General features: G+C 42.1%; 1 protein-coding gene across 10 annotated transcripts in view; it reads left to right on the top strand.

Moving 5' to 3' along the window:
• The window catches only part of MCC (MCC regulator of WNT signaling pathway), a 305,067-nt gene that overhangs the window by 67,852 nt on the left and 214,652 nt on the right, over nt 1-22,563 (top strand). The gene's annotated exons all lie outside the window — the stretch shown is intronic.

Genomic DNA, 22,563 nt, shown 5'->3' with positions numbered 1-22,563 from the left:
GTAATTTATAGCTGCCAAAGAGGAAGAAGAGTAAACCTTTTTCCAAGTTAGGCTACATTAACATGTTCTGTTAATGTTCTTTCTGCTTTGGATGGACTAGTTTTTAATCCTTTGGATGAGAGGCATAACTTTGCCAAATTGAAAAATTACTGTGAATTGTTTTCTCCTTTTTAAAGGAAGAAATGTCAGGTGACTATAGCTTTTTTCAGTTCACTGGCTGGAAGAATAGTGAGATGGGCAATGTCACATACAAGAATTTGATTAGGGACCTCTTAACATTTGTGTTAGCAGATTGATTTGTTTGTTTTTTTTTTTTTTGATTGATTTGTTTTTTAAAACACAGTGGTGGTGGTATTTATGAGATGTGAATTCTCTGGCCGTGTCATCTAAAATTGGACTACCTCAAAGTCATTTCTCAAGGACATGGGTCGGTTAGCTCTCCTAAGTATCTTCAAGTTGAATTTTTAATGTAGATATTTTTAAATTGTGAAAAGAGGTTTTAAAATCCATGACCAGTTTTTTTTTTAAAAATCCTATTGCTACTTTAATTTAGTAGGATAAAGGATTAGATAGTTGAAATATTTAATAGACATTTTTAGAATCTGCTATATAACTGCTGATAGGGATTGAGAATTATTGAGGTGGTGTGAACACTGCAATTTGCTTTTCTCTGACTATATATCAGAGAGAATTCTTGTAGAGCAGAAATGTAGCATATATAGTAATTGCCAAAAAGTTCTCTAGTTCTGTGGGTTATCACTACGTAGCCCGGCCTGGGGTATTGTGTTCAAACCTATATAGAGAGCATTAGAAAAGGCAGAGTTGGACCTGTGGGCCTCAAAAGTATCTGTTCTGCTAACTTGAGAATTTTTCATCTTTTTTAAAAGCCAACTTGTTGGTGTATAAGTTAAAATCACTAATACTTTATTGGGTGCTCAGAAAAATATATAATTGCAATTTCTGGTTGCGGTCAGTCATCATGTATATAATTACAGAATATTTAACTGGACACTCTCTAAAAGAATAAGCAATTCCTGGAATTTTAAATTAGCTTTTAGTTCACATGTAGTACTGTGGCCAGGATGCTGTGTACATAGATGGGGGACCTTGTCCTTCCTTTTGCTCGGGCCAAAAGTGTTGGAGCTTGCCTTGAATCTTCGTCCTTATGCCCCCAAGTCATTTAGCCTCTAGTTCTAAAAACTACCTGGAATCCAGGTAGTGTGCATAAGCACAGCCAGCTCACCATCACCTGTGTCATCTGTTGCATTTTTTGTTTTTGTAACTTGCCTCTCTCTATCCACCATTGCCTTTCTACAGTCTGATCTCACCACAGCAACGGAATGATTCTTTTAAAATATGTCAGTTCATGGTATTCCTCTTCTCCACACCCTCTTTCCATTCACTCAGTATAAAAGCTGAAAGTTGTAAAAGTGGGCTGTAAGACCCTGTATGGTCACTTGCTGCCACCATCTACAATTTTCCCCTTGTTCTCCTGCTCCAGACACAGTGGGTGCCTTGCTATCCCTCTGGCATGCTGACAGCGTCTCTCTCAGGACCAGAATACCCCAGATGGCCACATGATTTGTTCTCTCACTTCCTGGAAACCCCTTCTCAAATGTCACCTTAATAGTGAGGCCTTTTGGATCATCCTATAAATATGGCAACATACTCCCTACCCCTCTGCTCCTACATTGCCAGCACCACCTGATTTTTTCCAGTATGTAATTTGTTCACATACCTGTTTTTGTTTATGTATATTTATATGAATACAAACATTTATAATAGAAACCTACACACACACACACTCACATATATATATGATTTAAAAAACATAAAATCTTTATCATCCCCTGACTAAAAGTATAAGCTTTATAGGGGCAGGAACTTGTTTTGCATCCTACTGTGTTCCTGGCAGCCAGTATAGCCCTGGGTACATCATACTTAAGGATAATTACAGAATGAATGGAGTTTGGGTTCTTCTCCCCCCCACACCGCCAAAGTTGCAAGAATATATTTTATATGATTTTTGATAGAGAAAATTACTGATAACTATTTTCCTGAATAATTTTAATTTATTTTTATTGAAAAATGTTAAACCTTGAGAACAGTTTCAGGCATAGTATAATGAACATGGGTATACCTTTCACCGATTCTAACATTTTGCCATTTGGATTCAATCCCTCTATCTATACTTGGGTTTATAAGTTATTTTCTGAATTTGAATTAGACCCATTCATGGGTCATGACCCTTCATAACTAAAACACTTCAGGGTCTCTCTTCTAAGGACAAGGACGTTCTCCTACATATCGGTAATGTAAGTATCATTCCCCCAAAATTTAACATTGATACAGTACTACCGCCTTATATAGGCCATATTTAAATTCCCCTGTTGTCTCCATAATGTTCATTGTAACTGTTTTTAAACACCCAGGATCTAATCAAGTTTCATCAATTGCATTAGTTTTCACGCCTCTTAATCTCCTTAAATCTAGAACTTAGTTCCCTAGATTTTATTTATTTAGTTTTTTAAAAGATTTTATTCATTTATTCATGAGAGAGACACAGAGGCAGAGACATATGCAGAGGAAGAAGCAGGCTCCCTGCGGGGAGCCTGATGCGAGACTTGATCCCAGGACCCTGGGATCACAACCTGAGCCAAAGGCAGATGCTCAACCACTGAGCCACCCAGGTGTCCCAGGTCCTTCATGACATAACATTCTTTTAGAATCTGGGCCAGATGTTTGATAGGATTGTCCTTCAATTTGGGTTTATCTGATTGTATAATTGGAGTCCAGGCATGAGAATATTTTCAGCAGGAGAATAACCCAGGAGATGTGGGTGCTTCCCAGACCATCGTCAGTAGGACATGTCATGTCATTTTGTCTCATTATTGGTGATGCCATCAGAGATTGTTGGTTTAAGATGGTATCTGCTAATTTCTCTCTTATAAAGATCTCCTTTTTCCTTTTGTCATGAATGATCTCTGAAGTGATATTTTGAGACTATGTGGTTTCCCAACAACCTTTCAAGCAGTGGTATCAATTTCTACTGAAGATTCTTGCCTGAAACAATTACTGTAGTGGCTGTAAAATGGCAATTTTCTTTCTTCTAGGATTCCTTCTGCATTAGTTGGTATTCTTCTCTAGAAAGCTTTACCCACTGTATCTCCCTTGTTTTAAATCTTGCTCAGGGGATCCCTGGGTGGCTCAGTGGTTTAGCACCTGCCTTCAGCCCAGGGCATGACCCTGGAGTCCCGGGATAGTGTCCCACATCAGACTTCCTGCATGGAGCCTGCTTCTCCCTCTGCCTGTGTCTCTGCCTCTCTGTGTGTCTCTCATGAATGAATAAATAAAATCTTTAAAAAAAAAATCTTAAAAAAATAAAAAAAATTGTTCAGTATCAGAATAGTGAATTATTTTCTATCCTGTGTGCTATAATCATTACTATTATTTATTTTGATACTCAGAATTGTCCCAAATTTGCCTAGGGGGAGTTCTATATCCCACTTTTGAAGAAGAAACTAATTGAGGTACCTTTTTTTCAAGATAGTTAGATATTTGAAGAGTAAAGAAGTCTACTAAGGATTGGATAACCTTGGGATCCCTGGGTGGCGCAGCGGTTTAGTGCCTGTCTTTGGCCCGGGGGGGCGATCCTGGAGACCCGGGATCGAATCCCACGTCGGGTTCCCGGTACATGGAGCCTGCTTCTCCCTCTGCCTGTGTCTCTGCCTCTCTCTCTCTCACTGTGTGCCTATCATAAATAAAAAATAAAAAAAAAAAAAAAAAAAAAAAGGATAACCTTGAAGGGAACAGGTATATGGTAGATTCCTCATGGGGAAAGTGAAGGAGCCTGAGATGTCCCAGGGTGAACAGCCTTGTTCAGCTGGCTTTTTGCCAAGTACTCTGTACATCCGGTCTGGCTGAGGCAGGTCTGGAAGTGAGCTGCTTCTCTCCTGGAGCCGTCCTTACCCTGAGTAGGGCAACTTGGCAGAGTCTGGGAAGGCCAGGATCTCTCACTGCAGCAGTGATTTCCAAATGTAGGTGATCAACTGGAGAGAGATTCTGGCTGTGTTTTGTTTTGTCTTGTTTTTTTAGTGCAACATCTAGACCCATAGTGTCTCTTTGTATTGGGCTCCATACCTACTCTGTACATTTACAGGTTTTCCTTTGGTGATCTTCATATCTTAGGTTTGGAAATAAGTTTTTTTTTTTCCCCTTTAATAGGGACATGAGTAATCATATTCTGGTCTGTGGGTTTCATTGACCCCCAGACTCATTAGGGCTAAAAGGCATAATCTGTGGATTGATTGCAAGTAGCCTGGCATCGGTTCTGTTATACTTAATCCCTTCAACTGGTTTTGGTTAGCCTGGACTGGCCTTTACCCCAAAGGATGTGTTGGCTCAAGAGAGAACCATGAGGAGCATAGCTGATAAGCAGTCATCCTTACAGATTTTTTTCTTTAGGATTTTCATGACAGGTGCTAAAAAGTGGGGAGTAATGGAAAGTGATAGATTTAATTGGAGCAGGGGAGAGAAGATTCCTCACTCTTCACTTATATGACCAGAACAGAATATGTTTGACCTCCGTCTCTCCTACTTTACACCTATTATAGTTGTAGAGAAGTAGTATATGCCCATGAAAAATTTATAAGCAATCGCAGTTGTTTCCACCAGACTTACTTAAGCTTTACTCTCTGCTAAAACATGCAATTTGACCTTTGTTTAAGGATAGAAAAAAATCATTGGGGTAGTATAATCCATATTTACTTAAAGCACAAGATTAGTCCATGAGTGAATGAAGCACCCCAGCTACAGGATTGGAACTGAAGTCAAATTTGGGAACCATGTTCCTACCTGGAAGCACCATATTAGATAACTTGAGTTGCCATGAAGTATGGTTCAATTCAGGAAAGAAAGCCTTGTAAAGTGGATGTCTTGAGTTATCTGAGATATGGTTACATACTATATGATACATGATATTTATTGGTGGGGTTTCCTATTCTGTTATCTCTAATGTTTTGATGTCTTTTATAGCACCCGACACACCAGACTGTTTGACAAAACTGAGGATGCTTATATTTTCTGGTGTACTGGAGAAAAGTGAAATTTATAATTTAAAGATAGTTTTGGGACCCGGGAGAAACTGATTAACCTGGAGATAATGGCAGAGACAATTGCAAGAAGTTAAAATGTGCATTAGAGCATTATGGGCAATTTTTGTTAGCCATCCAAAATTTTGTAATGCTCTGATGCTAACCCAAATTACTTAATTTGTTCCTTTTAGAAGTAGGTTGTCCTATCACTTTGGTTGAAAGGTAAAATGAAATTCAAAGCTTGGTTTTGGTGCTACTGTTAAACATATTTGATCTAACTGCATTGCTTTATCCTTAGCAAGTAATAGTATACATCCTTAATTTTCACAGTATACAAGACAGGTGCAATTATCCCCATTTTCAGATGCAACAAGCAATATTAAGATAAATCCAATTGAAGTCACTCAGCTGCCTAACAGCAGAGACAGACTGTGAACTCCATCTCTTTGAGGCCAGGACTATTCTAAAAGACTTTTCCACTGATGACAAATAGTATTTATCACAAAGAAAAACATTGTAGTTTTCTTATAATTTCATATCCCAGCAATAAATGCTTTTAATATTTGAGGGCATGTTCATTATTGGTTTTAGAAAGTGTTCAATTAGTTTACTTAAAGCTTGTGAAAAAGCATATGGAAATTATTGAAATTATAACATCTTTTCTCTAACGGGGTTTAATAACTTAGACCTTCTCATTAAATGGTTAGTTACTTGCAAATGGAGCATTTAGACACAAATATAACTTAATTTGAAAATAAAAGCTGTCATTTGAAAGCCTGATTTGTTCCATGCACAGTCTTCTCCAAACTTTCCTGTCATGTTGCATCCTTGTACAGAAGTGTTTGTGGATTTCCCCTTGCCTGCAAACATCTGAGCACATCTCATTTTTTCTCTCTTCTGGCTCTTGCCTTTTCAGTGACGTTAGTCCCTTCCCAGGGACTCATAGTCACTGTTTTTCGTGCTCCCTGGCCCTTCTTAAGTATGTTAGTAAAACTTCCCTCTTTGTCCTAACCCCAGGAAGATTTCTTGCTCAGCACAGACCTTATGGCCTGCTAGCCCTCATCTTAAGCCCAGTTGCTTCATTTCTATAGTTAAGGCATTAGATGCAGTCATTTAATACCCCCTCTAGCTCTGGCACTGCATCATTCTCACTGCTTCTGGGGTGACCATGATCATAGTCTGTAACTCTCCATCCCATGCCAGTGACCCAGGAACAAGTTGGTGTCTGTAGAGTTTCCCTGGGTTGTGATTCCCAATCTTTTGTTATAATTATGTGAAAAGATCAAGGAGGTGAAGGACTCAGTGGGGCATGCAGTGCTCATTGGAGTGGAGGGTGGAGAGGGTGCAAGTATGCAGCAGAAGTGACTAGCAGGATTGAGCCAGATTGCATGCTGTTCAATGAATGCCTGGAAGTAACTCTTGAGGCCCAAAGAAAGTTCAATAGGAATAAGGTGGGACAAGTGGAAGGTTGACCAGAAAGAGAATCTTGGTGGGGAGTGAGCTCTTAGAGATAGAGCAATTCTAAATGGTGCCTGGCCTAAGTTGTGACTCCCTGAGGTGGAGTGGACTGGAGATCTTTAGAACGGCAGCTGTCAGAACACCTCCATGGCAAGTTTTAGAAGGAAATTGATTGATAATGTTATTCAGTGGAACATAGGGGAAAGCATATCGGGTTTAGTGTTACAGCTGGGTTCAGGTCAGAAATTCAGATAATGAGCAGCTTAGTGACATTGGCATCTTTGACTCTGTATGAATCTGTAAATACCCATTTCAGAGGTTATCACCAAATCAGGCAGTATACCGAAAGGCCTTAGGGAATCAATAATGCACTATGTAGATCCATCCATCAGTGGTTGTTTGGTCCTTGTGGATGTAGCCTCTTTCTGAAGCCCCTTCCTCTCAGTTCTGCAGACTGAGTATAAACTGGGAGTAGGGCCACCACTTCTACATCACTTATATCCTACCAACTTCTTTTTTTTTTAAATTTTTTATTTATTTATGATAGTCACACACAGAGAGAGAGAGAGAGAGAGAGAGGCAGAGACACAGGCAGAGGGAGAAGCAGGCTCCATGCACCAGGAGCCCGACATGGGATTCGATCCCGGGTCTCTAGGATCACGCCCTGGGCCAAAGGCAGGCGCCAAACCGCTGCGCCACCCAGGGATCCCATCCTACCAACTTCTTTTCACTTTTCAGCCTATCTATACTATGTAATTAATTGATTTCTGACAAAAAATGTTCCTAAGGAGCCACTTGATATTCCCTGGTTGATTTTGTGTCTGTGAAAGGGAATGTGAACTTAGATTGACCTCATTGTCTCTGTAAGAGATTTGGAGTTAGTAGCAACTGTGTATCACCATTGTTTGAACTTCCGGAAGCTCCTTTTTATGACCTTTCAGTTGAGGTGTTTACTGTCATTTGAAGAGCTGCTGTTTGGATTAGTGGTGGTACTTTTGGAATTTACACAGAAGAAAACATACTGTTTACTGAGTCTGGGAGTCTTAAAAGGCTTCTGTACTTCCCACAGCGATGTTAAAAAAAAAAAATTCAGTGTTGTGCCACCATCAGAAAATTCTTAAAGATAAGAATATTCCCTCCAAGGAAAATAAACATTTTTAGTATTGGGCTGCTCTAAGTCAGGCTTGGAATAGTAAAAAGAGCTTGCATGCATTCAGTAATAAAAGCAGGCTTTTTTTTTTTTTTTAAAAAGGCAGGCTTTTTAAAAGAGGGTGGAGAGGAGAGGAAACCATTAAGGGCCCAAGTGAAAAGATATTACACAAGTGTGCCCCACATAAAGACTATCCCATTATAAAAAACTTGTGAACTTGAAAAGGTAATGGAGGTAGAGGGGAATTCACCGATCTATGAAAACAGTCATTAGTAATATTTCCAAATCTTTTTTTAGATAATTAAATTATTTAAATTCACGCTGGTGATGGTACAGCTTGAAGCCTAAATGTTAGAAGTGAAGATTAATTGAAGATCAATCAAAAGTAGAGATTAGGGACAGCCCCAGTGGCGCAGCGGTTTGGCGCCGCCTGCGGCCCAGGGTGTGATCCTGGAGACCCAGGATCGAGTCCCGCGTTGGGCTTCCTGCCTGGAGCCTGCTTCTCCCTCTGCCTCTCTCTTCACTCTCTCTGAATGAATAAATAAATCTTTTAAAAAAAAAAGTAGAGATTAAACATGTATGATAACTTGTTGTTTGGAAAGGCACAAGAATTTGGCCTGGATGTACTGGTTTAGGACCTTATCCATAGAGCAGAAGTAACTTGGAGAAGAGAAGCCTACAGGAAGGTGGGAGGCAGCTTGAGGTTTTTGAAGAATGTTCACGTGAGAATGGTACCAGGTCTGTCTCTTGGAATTCATGGAACACTTGATCAAACTTTTGCAGGATCTATAGCTGTAAAGTAGAAGATGGTAACTTAGGTGGTCTAGCCATCCAGCATGCTTGCAGAGTGAGTAGGCCACCGTTGGGCCTCCAGCACCCCCAGGCTACTGTGGCACAGCCAGTGGTGTGATACAAGGGGAAGATTCCTGGGTCTTCCAACTTGGTTTTACAGGAAGGAAGTTGAGATCTGTACTTGAAAACAATTCTCCAGAACAGGTGCCTAGGAAGAGGTAATAAGTGTGGAGATGATCAGCACATTAGCCAATAGAGTTGCTTTACATTCTGAGTTTTCAGAGTCTCCCAATTACAAATGATTCAGGTATAGGATAAAAAGTAGTGAAGAGGGATCCCTGGGTGGCGCAGCGGTTTAGCGCCTGCCTTTGGCCCAGGGCACGATCCTGGAGACCCGGGATCGAATCCCACGTCAGGCTCCCCTTGCATGGAGCCTGCTTCTCCCTCTGCCTGTCTCTCTCTCTCTCTTCTTCTCTCTCTCTCTCTCTCTCTGTGACTATCATAAATAAATAAAAAAAAATTAAAAAAAAAAAGTAGTGAAGAAAATATGGTCTACCTAGAATCAGACTGTCTAGTTTCATCTTTATCATCTCTTGGCTGTGTGTCTTTGGGGAGGTTGCTTAACTTTTCTATTTCCTTACCTGCAAAATAAAGATATCAATACCTACTTCAAGAATTGTGTATTACTTGAGTTATTGTTTGTGAAAGACTTTAAAATAGTGCCTGGCACATAGTAAGCTCTCTGGAAGTGTTGCTGGTATAGCTTCAGAACAAGGATCTTGAAGTTTCATGTAGGCCATCAGGAGTCCTTGGCCTAGAGACCCGAAGAGAGAATGCTAGTACGTCAGGGCTTGGAAGGAGTGTCAGGTGTCAAGCTAGATATACTGCAAGTGAAATACATATTTGGTGAAGTGTCAAATCTCTAGACCAGTAATAGAAACAAATCTTCCCTTGTTGATGACTTTGCCATTGTGTTATCTAGGTTAGGAACCTTGACTCCACTCCCTTCTGAATCACCATTTAATCTTTGCTTTAAAAAATTCTCAAGTAATCCACCTTCTCCTCTAATTCCTGCTTCCACTCCCCTTGCTGCCTCTCCTACCCTGTCCCTGCAACCAGTCATCCTGTGTCAGGCTGAGCACAGCCACCGGGGAGATTTTATCTAGCACCTGGCTCCACACATTGAAGTGTGTTGGAGGACCCAGGCTGGGTTAGGGACCTTGGTGGACCTTGTTCCACAAGGAACAACATGGCTTTTTGACTCAGGGGGTCATGGGCTCCATGTGGCTAGATCTTTTAAACAGAAGCCAAAAATCCAAATTTGTATATAAATCCCCAGAGTTTTAAACTTGGTAATTAATTCAAATGATTCACAAATAGAATATGCTTATGGGCCAGCAGGTCTGCAGCCACTAGTTTGTGAGTTCTCTCAATGTCCAGGTCTAGGCATGCAAGGCCTTCTGTGACAGCCCTCCTGCTTGCTTCCCGGTCCCACCTCGTTGTACTCCCTGCATCACACTTGTAACTGCCCTTAGAGCTGGTGGTGCTTTAGCACCTCATTGTTATACCGGTGTCTCTGCCCCTATTCGTGAAATCCTGGCTGCCTGGAATGTGTGTTTTGACCTCCTCACACCTGGCATGGCACATCTTACCCCCTTACATTTTTGGGAAAATAGCTGAACCCTAGGCACTGTGCTACAGTGATGGGTGGGCTAGCCCTTGCCCTGAGTGCCTTTGCCATCCCTGGCTCAGGTGTCATGCCCTCAGGGGGTCTTCCTTGAAGACCCCTTCTGCAACCTACCCCAGTAAGGTTCTGCAACCAGTTCTAATGTGTGTGCATTTTTCCACACCGTCAAGTAATTCTTAGATGCCAAGTAGGTGACCTACAATTCAGCTAAGTTCTGATATTACTTCCCTGGAGATAGCTTCATATCCCACAAGTTAAGAGCTGAATCCCACGAGGCTGCCCTCTACTTCAGATACCAAGTTCTTTTTTTTTTTTTTTTTTAAGATTTTATTTATTTATTCATGAGAGACACAGAAGGAGAGAGAGGCAGAGACACCGGCAGAGGGAGACGGAGACTCCATGTAAGGATTCCAACGTGGGACTTGATCCCGGGACTTCAGGATCAGGCCCTGGGCCAAAGGCAGGCACTAAACCACTGAGCCACCCAGGGATCCCCAGATATCAAGTTCTAGTCTAGGTTATTACCTGTACTTCTGATTGATTGGCTATAAATCAGAGGTTTCCATGATCCCTCCTTGGGTATGATTAACTTGCTATGGTGGCTCATATTGTAGAACCTAAGAAACTAGTTTACTCATTAGATGATTGACTTATTACAAAGGATCTCAAAGGATACAAATCAACAGCCAGATGAAGAGATACATAGGCCAGGCTGTATGGGAGGAGCTGTGGAGTTTCCATGTCCTCTGACCCTGCTGTTCGCCTCTGAATTTCCACATATCCATCAACCCAGAACCACTACCTACCCATTAGAATAGCTAAAAGTAAAAAGACTGAATAGAAAATGATTGGCATGAACGTGGTACGTTTGTAAAATCATTCACCCATTTGAGAAACCAGTTGGACAAATTTTTTTTTTAGATTTTATTAATTTATTCATGAAAGACATACACATACAGAGAGAGAGGCAGAAACATAGGCAGAGGGAGAAGCAGGCTCCATGCAGGGAGCCCGACGTGGGACTTGATCCCTGGACACCAGGATCACACCCTGGGCCGAAGGCAGGAGCCAAACCTCAGGGATCCCTCAGTTGGACAATTTCTTAAAACTTAAACATACACCTACTGTATCACCTAGCCATTCCAAACACACACAAATGTTCATAACAGCATTGTTTACAGCAGCCAAAACCTGGGGAAAAACCCAGATATGCCCATCAGCAAGTGAATGGATAAACAGACTGCTATATCCATTCAACAAAGTGCTCCACAGGGGCACCTGGGTGGCTCAGCGGTTGAGCATCTGCCTTTGGCTCAGGTCATGATCCTGGGGTCCTGGGATTGAGTCCGGCATCGGGCTCCCTGTGAGGAGCCTGCTTCTCCCTCTGCCTATGTCTTTGCCTCTCTCTCTCTCTCCATGTCTCTCATGAATAAAATCTTTTTAAAAAATTTAAAAGATAAAGTACTCCATGATAAAAAGGACATTGATACATGCCATAGCCAGCATGGATGCATCTCAAAATATGCTAAGTGAAACAAGATAGAAAAAGTACAGGGATCCCTGGGTGGCGCAGCGGTTTGGCGCCTGCCTTTGGCCCAGGGCGCGATCCTGGAGACCCGGGATCGAATCCCACGTCGGGCTCCCGGTGCATGGAGCCTGCTTCTCCCTCTGCCTGTGTCTCTGCGCCTCTCTCTCTCTCTCTCTCTCTCTGTGTAACTATCATAAATAAATAAATAAAAAAAAAAAAAAAGAAAAAGTACAGAGCGTATGACTGCATTTATATGAAACTATGAAGCACAAAGTAATCTACAGTGACAGCAGATCAGTGGTTGCCTGTGGTTGGGGAAATGGGAAGGGGCTGAGGTACTTTCTGAGGGTCACTGTCTTCATTTTGGTGATGGTTTCATAGGTGTTTCATTGGCCAAACTTTTCTGTCTACTTGGAATGTGAAGTCGATTATATGACTGCTATACCTCAAAACTTAAATCAGAAAGACAGGACCTATATTTATTTGATCTTATCTATTGTCCTAGAATATATCCTTGCTTATAATAGGTGCTTGTTAGTTATGTCCTTAAGTGAATTTTTTTGTTTTTGGAAAAAGTTGGATGTGGGAGAAGGTGGGTTAGGGAAACATGTAAGGAATCACTACAGAGTCTACAGTTGAAGCTTCATTTATTCAAATGAAGGCTGGCTAGGACCATCTTTCCTTTTAAAGTATTTGAGCATTTCTTTGATAGACTTGTTTCTGGAAGAAAGACTAAAACAGAGCTGTGTTTGGGGCATCTGGGTGACACAGTCAGTTGAGCATCCAACTCTTGGTTTTGGCTAGGTTCATGGTGTGAGGGTCATGAGATTGAGCCCCAAGTCAGGCTCTGTGCCCAAGGGGGAGTCTGAGATTTTCTCTTTCCCTCTACCCTTCCTGCTCATGAGTGCTCTCTTTCTCTCTAAAATAAATACATCTTTTAAAAAAAACTAAAATAGAGCTTTGTTTTAGGTGTGACAGAGCCTTAGACTTGTGTGCCTTTATGCTCAGGGGGGTCTGATGTACAGGAAGGAAAATCCCGTCTTTTATAGGTGAGTAGACTGGGCCTGAATAGTTGTAGAACATGGGCTGATATCACAGTATGGCTTTTACTTAAAACAGTTTCACTTTCATTAGCTCTCCTGTTCATTAATGAGTCCTGTATGGTGGATGCTTTCTCCAAGTCACACTGCCATGCCAGTTTGTTTTCCTGCCTGATTCTGAGAGAGAAGGATGTTCATTCTTACTTTCAGGAAACCTGAGTAAACACGGAACACAAATTATCCAGAGTCTGAGTCTCCTAAATAATTTACATACCCTCAGTGTTTCTGCTGGAAATGACCTTAGTCACTTTATCCTTGGATCCTTATACTGATGTTTTTAGAAATTCCAAGTGAAATGAAATGGAGAGAAGAGTTTCTGTTCAGCTGGGTTGGCTTTATTTGGATGGTTCCCCGGGAGAGTGTGATGAACCAGTTACTTGAACCTGGCTGGTCACCTGGGTGTGGGGCTGAGAAGGCTGTGTGAAGGACAGTGGGAGCTAATCTGAAGGCCAGTTTGGGTGGTTGGAGCAGGATCAGTACCCTCATCACAGCTGACCCAGACCTTCTGGACCATGTTTGAGGGACATGAAGTTTACCTTTAACTTAACATGTGTGTAGTCTGCAGGGATTGGAGACAGATCTTTGTTATGGAAAATTCCAGCCATATGTAAAAGTTGGGAAAAATAAATAGAGGGGGGTTCATGATACCGTCCCCTAGAGTGGACTTCTTACACAGTGGTTTTATTTTAAAAATTAATGACTACCAATAATATGCTATTAATATGAGAAATGATTTATTCTATGAGACATTAATGTTTTAACCTCACACGTCTTTAAGTAGACTTTTTTGAAAATATAAACACCATGTTAAAACCATTTGTAGATAAATTTGTGGATAAATAGACCAGTTGATCACTGTTGTTTTTTAATTGCAGATTCTTAATGCTAATAACTTAATATTGGAAGTCACAGCAGGAGTTGAGGGCCCCAAGGAAAGGCCTCTGGAGTGAATTCATTGCCAATGGCTGTTTCCTCAAACCTCCCTGCTCACAGACTGCCCGGCACCTTCCAAACAATAGTTTCCAAACTGACTTGGCAACTGACAGCTTTGTTCAAATGAGATCAGCACCCCAACATTGAAAACAACCACAGATCTAAAAGGAACGAACAGGTTATGTCTCCAGGCATTGACAGCAGGAAGTTGTAAACACTTGCAGGAGCCAGAGGACGTTTTAGAAACAGTGGTCTTAATACAGTTCTCCCTTACACAGAGATTTATCTTAGACTCTATCCCTACTCCTGTTAAACACACACACACACATTCCATATTGTCAATAATATGTCGAGGATTTCTATGGATAATCTTGGTTCTAGGTTATTTCCAAAGCTGCTCTTATTATGTCACTCCTATTTAGAATGATGGTTATTAATTAAAGTAGCTAAATATTTAAAAGTGAGGTTTCTTCGTGTCTGAGTATATCTTGAGTTGCACAAAATATATTGCCAAACACATTGTGTGCAAATCAAAGGTTTAATAATTTAAAATGCCTGAGAGGATGTTGACATTCTAAAAGAATTCTATAGTAAGTTCATTTGTTATGTGAAGAAATGGCTTCCTAACTTATCTGAGGGTAACTTACTTTTGACCTATGTGAATCAAAATGCACCCACACTTTGGTGGTATGAAGTTCATTTCTACCTCTAGGCATTTTCTCATTAGTTGCCTATGTGGGATTCGTAAGAAAGAGGGGAAAAACCCTAATGCACTTAACTGATTATCCTGACCTACCTTCCTAGCCTCCTGGTTGAGTGGATGGTAATGTCAGTAATAAGGAGAAAGCAGAAGCACTCAGCAGATCACACAGTGCCCTTTGCCCTTGTCTGACATTCACTCTGTTCCTGAAACACTGTTCTGCCCAACCCCCAGCCTTTTAGCTTAGTGACAGAACTACCAGCTAATCACGAGATGCAAATGTTGGAGATACAGAAGAATAAAATTAATAAAAGCTAGGGTATGGATCCACCTACCCAGCATACATTATACGGGTTATTTATTATAGATGAAGCATTTATAAGCCAGTCTCTTTTACTTAGGTTGGTGAGTAAGGGAAGCTGGATAGGGACCTTTCCCATCCTCTTCCCTGCCTATCTTCTTAGGAACCCAGATGCTCAGGAGTTGTGGCTCCTTTCTGAGCTAAACCATTTGCAAAGTCTGATCAATAGAGAATATAGATCAAGCTGCAGAAAATACAAATACTGAAGAATTAGGTTTTGCATGTTTACACTATACTTCCCTGGCTCCCCAAAATGTGTTGTGTTGGCACAAGAGCAGAATATTTTGGCATGATGTGCACACAATGCACATGTCCTTTTTGACCGCTCAGTGTTTCTCCTGTCTCCTGGGAAGAGATAGGATAATACTTCTATGGGCAATGCTCAGTGGGCTCTGCCTGAATTCTCTGGTTTCACTCCAGAAGATAAATGACAGCTCTCTGGCCATCCATCAGAGTCACGTGATGCAACCAGAGTGTCAATTTAGGAGTATAGGCAGAGGGCAGAGCTTTTCCCCTAATTAGCTTAAGACTCCACCTTTCCCCCTAATTCCCAGCCTCTCCCAAATGTCTTAATATACTGATGAAATATCTGTGTATTCCCCTTTTGGTGAATTTATTGGTATTATTCCCTCTTTTTGTTTTGACTTGTACAGAACTTAAGTATGTCTGCCCCATCCCCATAGAAATAATCTTTACTTTTTTTTAAAGATGAACTTTTACATATATTCATTAATTTGTAAAAAGTGTCTCAGCAATAATGAGAGGTTAAAAATCACTTACTCAAAATTGTCGTTTTGAATACCAAAATATCTACTCTTAAAAATTTATATCTTGAATTCTAAGGCATGTGTTACAGCTAAGAAAAGTAATGGTAAAGTCAGTCAGGGAAAGACCATTTACAGAACGTTTTGTTGATTTCACTTAGTATCAGCACTAATGTTTTGTAACTGATGAAGCTTAATGGAGGAGAGGCAAAAGCTCCGCTCTTAGAGTCTGATGTCTTATTTTACTGATATAAGATCCAGCCACTTGTTTTTATAATGTTAAATCTGAACCAACCACCTGAACCTGGGCTCTTGCCATGAAAAGTTGAAATGTGCTGCTCTAACACAGATAACACTAATTACAGCCATGTTCATTGCCAGTGTACTTGGAGCCTTAAAGCAGAGGAATTTGTCCATAAAAATAACAGCTCCTCTTTATTGAGCACTGAAATTGCTTGACAAGGTGTGATGGGCCTTTTATACATATTCTTGGTTTCACAACCACCTAGTATCTCATCATCTTCATTTTATAGATGAGACCACTGAGACCTGGAGAGTAGATACATTGAAATCATACAGCTAGGGATCCCTGGGTGGCGCAGTGGTTTAGCACCTGCCTTTGGCCCAGGGCGCGATCCTGGAGACCCGGGATCGAATCCCACGTCAGGCTCCTGGTGCATGTAGCCTGCTTCTCCTTCTGCCTATGTCTCTGCCTCTCTCTCTCTCTCTCTGTGACTATCATAAATAAATAAATTAAAAAAAAAAAAAAAAGAAATCATACAGCTAGAAAATGGCAAATACAGGCTTTTACCCTTATCTTGAGGAGGAATCCCCTAGTCAGAGTTTCCACCTTGTCACCTGTGTTGTCTAGAAACAGGTCAAAAACTGGTAACACAAAATTGAACTATTGTGTTTTCACCAGTGACCATGGCTGAACATTTTTCACAGCCTCCAGATACATTTATTTTTGAAATACCTTGTAAACACTCATCTGCCTTGAGGATATTGTTTAGATGGCTACTGTGTGCCTGTGCTGTGCTGAATTATAGCTGTAACTCATGGGCCCTGTCCTTAAGGAGCCTAGTCTGTCTGGGGAAGACAAGCTCAGAGAACATTGCACTGCAGGTTTGTGATGGAGGGATGTTTGGGTGCCATGGGAGCCACAAGGGAGGGAGAATGTGTCAGGTGGGAAGACTGCCAGATCCTGGGGACACCACCTTTACACCTTTACTGGCAACAGAATAACAGAATCCTGTGAAGGCACAATCACCAAGGTAGGTAGGAAACCCATAGGAACAGTTATCATAAGTAAAGCAAAGCTCGACAAACTTTTTCTAGAAGGGCCATATAGAAAATGTTACATTTGACCTCTGTCACAACTACTTTGCCCTTCTAACCGCAAAAGCACACCGTTGCCATGTCCATGAATGGGGATGATGGCTGGGTTCCAGTGAAAGTTGATTTATAAAAACAGGCAGCAGGCCATGTTTGGCTTACAGGCCATAGCTTCCTGACCCCTGGAATAGACTTGTTACCCAACAAGGTATGACCAGAAAAGGAACAGCTCTGACCGAACAACAAAGAAATTGGTGACTACTTTGAGAGATGAGTATGGTTATTCTAGCCTCACCTGGCATACATTAGGCATTTAGTAAGTATTTGTCAAATGACTGAACTCAGGCTTCGAGTTTGTTGCAGGCTGTAGGCAATATGGTAGTGAAGGAAGAGGAGAATGTGATAGGGAGTCTGATTCAGATTCGAAGTGAATTATGTCTAATTCACTCTATGTCTAAATTACTTGATGTTGTATTCTGAAGAAAAAATTAACGTGTTTGAAAGCTTATTCTTTTTTTTTAAGATTTTATTTATTTATTTATGAGAGACATAGAGGCAGAGACACAGGCGGAGGGAGAAGCAGGCTCCCTGCAGAAAGCCTGATGCGGGATTCGATCCTGGGACCCTGGGATTACGCCCTGAGCCAGCAGACATTCAACCACGGAGCCACCCAGGTGCCTCGCTTATTCTTTTAAGTGGATTTATGATGTTGGCCACCTGTTTTGGGCCCTGTGGGCATTCTGTTGTTTTCGGTTTTGTTTTTTGTGAGGAGAAGAGGAAGTGCTGGTGTTTAGTGTCCGAAAATACTCAGCTAATGGATGCTGAAGAAAGTTTTGATCCCTTATTAAAAAAATCTTAGGGGATCCATGGGTCGCGCAGCAGTTTAGCGCCTGCCTTTGGCCCAGGGCGCGATCCTGGAGCCCCGGGATCTAATCCCACATCGGGCTCCCGGTGCATGGAGCCTGCTTCTCCCTCTGCCTGTGTCTCTGCCTCTCTCTCTCTCTCATGAATAAATAAATAAAATCTTTAAAATTAAAAAAAAAAATCTTAGGATCTGTCTCATCCACTGGGGCACCGTCAAAATTCTTGGAAATGACGGAGGTTTGATAAGGCTTAACCGTCAAGGTGCCCGTTTATTTGTCGCATAGGCGATTTTAGCAACCTCTCAGTGATGTCAGAGCATTTGAGCTTCATTTCATATTATTCTTACTTCTGAACATCTATGATGATGTAACAAACTAGCTTTGTTGTTCCAGTTACAATGACAATAGTCATTCACACTTAAGTTGTACAAAATTAGTCTTAGTAATTCAGTTTAGTGATCTTTCGGGGGTACCCAAATGAAGTGTTTTGTTCCATTTTGGGGAAGGTGGGGCCTGTCTCTGGCACTCATGATTGATGTGGGGGCACAAGGCTAATAGGATAGGCTTTGCATTTGTTTTTTTTTTTTTTTTCTCCTAAAGATTTATTAGAGAGATAGAGAGAACACAAGCACATAGAAGGAGAAGGAAGGAGAAGCAGGCTCCCTGCTGAGAAGGCAGCTTGATGCAGGGCTCCTTCCCAGAATCCCGGATCATGACCTGAGCAGAAGGCAGACACTTAACTGACTGAGCCCCCCAGGTGCCCCTGCATTTGTTCTAATACGAGGATCTTCCTAGAGTGACAACCGCTGACACCATAGTCACAACTGGGCCTTCCCAAACCTCGGGTGAACCATTTTCTTTCCTTCAGGACTGAGATGATCTCTTCCTGTGTGAAGCCTTCCACCAAAGCTTCCAGAATTTGTCCATAGTCACTTGCTTTTGTTAGGTACTATGCTAAAGACAAAGATGTAAAGGTAAATGGGTCCTGGTTCCTATCCTGGGATTCCTTATCCATAATAGGTATCAAGAGAGTACTCTGCACAAGGTTCTGTTCTAGTTCCCTTAAGTTGTTTGACATCTGATAGAGGAAAGAGGTATGCTACTAGGCATTTGTGCTCGGTATAGGTTTTATGACAGTAGCTTAAAGGAGAGGCACAGAGGAAATATCCAACCCAAACTTAAAGGCATGGATGCAGGTAGCCAAGTAAAGTGTGGGGGTGGGAGGGAAGACAGGAATTGTGTTCTGGGTCGGGTGGAGGGTTTGTGTGCCGAGTCCAGGGTCAGGGTTGAGCATGGTGATTTGGAGGTACTGTGTTTCAGTATCGCTAAACCAGGGCCAGGTGGCTCTGGTGACCTGGACTGTATCCTGATGGTAACGAGGAACCACTGACTGATATTTTCAGAGGGCCCTGTATTGAAGCAGAGGTCTGAAAGATGTGTCTGGCTGCCAAGTGGAGCATGGCTTAAAAGGGGAATGAGAGTAGAGGCAGAAAAAACCATCAGCAGGCTGAACTGATCCAGGTGAGAGTGGCCGGTGAACTGAGTGTTGAGCAGGGAAGTAGAAATTATACAGAATTTAGGTGCCGGAGTTGACACGGGTAGTGGGATAGACAAAGTAGGAGGACTCAAGGCACAGAGCTGGCTTACTCCCTGATCTCAGGTGCATCTCTATTTTAGCACATCACATTTTATTTTTAAGTGGTAATTTTTAGGTTATTGAGAAGCTTTTGAGCTTCTCAAGTTGGACCAAAGCTATTCAGGGATGTTGCATGCATAGGGCAATGTGAGCATGCAAAGTAACTCGGTTAATGGCCATGGATTGACCAGAAAGTTCTGTGGACAGGGCCCACAAGAAGGGACCCCTGAGCACAGACCTTTGAGCACCAGGTGGTGTCTCCCCATTCTCCACTCTGGTGTCCTTTGTGGGCTTTGAGACCATGCCTAAGGGGATGAGCAGGGGGCATGTTTGGGCTTTGGCCACAACCCATGGCACTTGTCAGGGCTGCTTGGTGTGGCTTTGTGCTTTTGTGCACTCAAACCATGGTGCACAGCCTCGTGTTTAAAGTCTGGAATATGGAGACAGGGTGGGAGGAGGGACCCAGAGAGACAATAGCTCTGCAAAAACTGCCAATCCAGCAAATTCTGACTTGGCTGCCTGGGTCCCTTGTGCTGTGTTTTGTGTGCGAAGGGGACTGGGGGGAATGAAAGATGTGTCCTGTGGGGGCGGGTGGGGGGAGCTTTGGCATTCAGCGGGCTGTGGGTATTAGCTGGTGTGTCCTCTTCTGAACAGAGTTGCCTCTGATGAGGGAGTTACACAACTGTGAGTGACCAAGGTAACAAAGGGAACTGGCAGGTCCACTGTGAGTGTGTGTGGAAGATAGCACGTGTCTGGAATTAGAAATTGATCTTCACTTTTTTCGTTGAGCGGTTTCAGAATGGGTGAGCCCAGTTATGGTGGCACTTCCCTCTGTGCGTTGGGAAGGACCTGCAGCCTGCTCCCTTGCTCTCTCTCGCTCGCTTGCTCTCACTCACATGTGCTTGCTCTCTCACGCGTGCTCACTCTTGCACTCTCTCTCACATGCTCTCTCTCCCTCACTCGCTCACCCTCTCTCGCTCTCTCCCCTCCCCTGCCCACTCTTTCTCAGCCTCTGGTGCCCCCTCTCTTGCCCAACTTGAGCCCCATCCAGACCACTGGTGGCCTGTTGGTCTAGCTAGCCTGTTGCCGGCCTGTGCATTCCTTGGGTGCCAGTATTGTTCTCCCTGTGACTGAATCTTTTTATTGGGACACTGCCGGCACCAACTGCCGGAGCGGTCATGGCAGTAACGAACATCCAGAATGCTGTGAGCATTTGCCCATGACGCTGTACACGTCACAGCGCTTCCATAATCAGCTTTAGCAGATTTTGTTCGCTCTGCCTTCCAAGCGCCCCTGTGCTGTGTAAGTCTTAGGGAGGGCAGTGTGCAGATGCCGTGTCCCATGTCAAAGCCCCGTGGCCTCCTGTCTTATCAGCCGGCCACCCTGAGCTCCTAAGGACTCTGACTTTTCTCGTTTCTTCCCAGATCCGTGAGTTTGCTTCCTCACCTCCAGAAGATCCTATAGGTGTGGGGTGCTCAGTAGGAAACAGAGACCCCAGGAAGAAGTGGCAAATTGGAACAATGATGACCTGGCACATGAGAGCAGCAATTTCAGTTCCTGCAATCTTCTAGAAAACAGTCTTGGTTAGGTTATTCTAAAACACAAGTCAAGGAACCTTTTCACTGAGAAGGAAGCCTCACAGAATAGGATTCTAAAATGCAGAAAAACCAGTACACTTCAGAAGGAAGGAGGAACATGACAAACAGAGAATATGTGTTTGGAAGGAATTAAAGATGAAAATGGTTAGCAACAATCAAAGGTAAAGACAAATCAGAATTGAATGGGAAAGAGAAGCAGTAGCAGGAAGGAGGGTAAAGCTTGGAGCAAAATGTTTTTTTTTTTTTAAGATTTTTTTTTTTTTAAAGCAACAGAGCAAACTGATGCCATAGAAATTATGCAACCTGCAAAGTACAAAAATGTGTCCCTCTGAGCTCCATGCACACGGGAACGGCATTCTGTCTAGTTTTGTGTTCTGTGCCTGGGATTCTGTACCTTGGCATTCAGTGTGTGTTGGTTCATGGTTAGTAGAAGGAACAGTTTATCGGAGTAACGGGCTGGGAGTTGGGAGAATGAAATTTCTAGTGGTGATAAATGGTCCCTGAACTGGTGGAGATTTTGTGTTTGAATAATGGCAAGCTACAAAAAAAAAGATGGTTATATTTAGAGGCTTACATTTTTGTTGTATATGTATAACAACTGCATGCTAACATAGCAAAGCTGTCTGTAGGGTGGGATTCTTTTGGTTTTAAAAGCTTAGGCTACATGTAGCAGTTCAGTGCTTTCCAAGAATGGGATGAAGCCTTTTCTCTGGCCTTCCCGGGAGAGGACTCCGGTCATAGAGCTCTGCCTGATGGTGGCTGTCAGCAACAAATGTCCATGTTGAAAATATCTAAGGATTTAAGATTAGTGAGAAGGAAATGTGTACCATGCTGCTTGGTCAAGAAAGGGGTCTGGCCTTTCTTTTTTTTTTTCTTTCTTTCTTTCTTTCTTTCTTTCTTTCTTTCTTTCTTTCTTTCTTTCTTCTTTCTTTCTTTCTTTCTTTCTTTCTTTCTTTCTTTCTTTCTCTTTCTTTTCTTCTTTCTTTCTTTCTTTTCTTCTTTCTTTTCTTTTCTTTCTTTCTTTCTTTCTTTTCTTTTCTTTTCCTTCCTTCCTTCCTTCCTTCCTTCCTTCCTTCCTTCCTTCCTTCCTTCCTTCTTTCTTTCTTCTTTCTTTCTTTCTCTCTCTCTTTCTCTCTCATTCATTCATTCATTCATTCATTTTTTTTTAAATAAAGATTTTATTTATTCATGAGAGACACAGAGAGAGGCAGAGACCCAGGCATAGGGAGAAGCAGGCTCCCTGCCAGGATCCTGATGTCGAACTCAGTCCCAGGACCTCAGGATCACACCCTGAGCGGAAGGCAGATGCTCAATCACTGAGCCACCCAGGTGTCCCAAGGTTCTGGCTTTTCTTGCCTTTTTGCATATGTGTGTATTCTCTCTCTCCCTCTCTCTTTCTCTCTCTCTGAATTGATAAAGATAGATTATATATGTAATTTATGTACAAACATAATTTTATTTACTAATGTATTCTTATTGAGAGATCTAGTGAGGTGTTAGTTATCAAATACCCACCGGTTTTTAAATGCCAGACATTAGTAAGCTGCACTTTACTAAGCTGTGAT

This window comes from Canis lupus, chromosome 4 (genome assembly GCF_003254725.2).
Source record: "Canis lupus dingo isolate Sandy chromosome 4, ASM325472v2, whole genome shotgun sequence".
NCBI classification, from domain to species: Eukaryota; Metazoa; Chordata; class Mammalia; order Carnivora; family Canidae; genus Canis; species Canis lupus.
The sequence above is the reverse complement of the archived record's forward strand: the minus strand, read 5'-3'. Positions and strand labels throughout refer to the sequence as shown.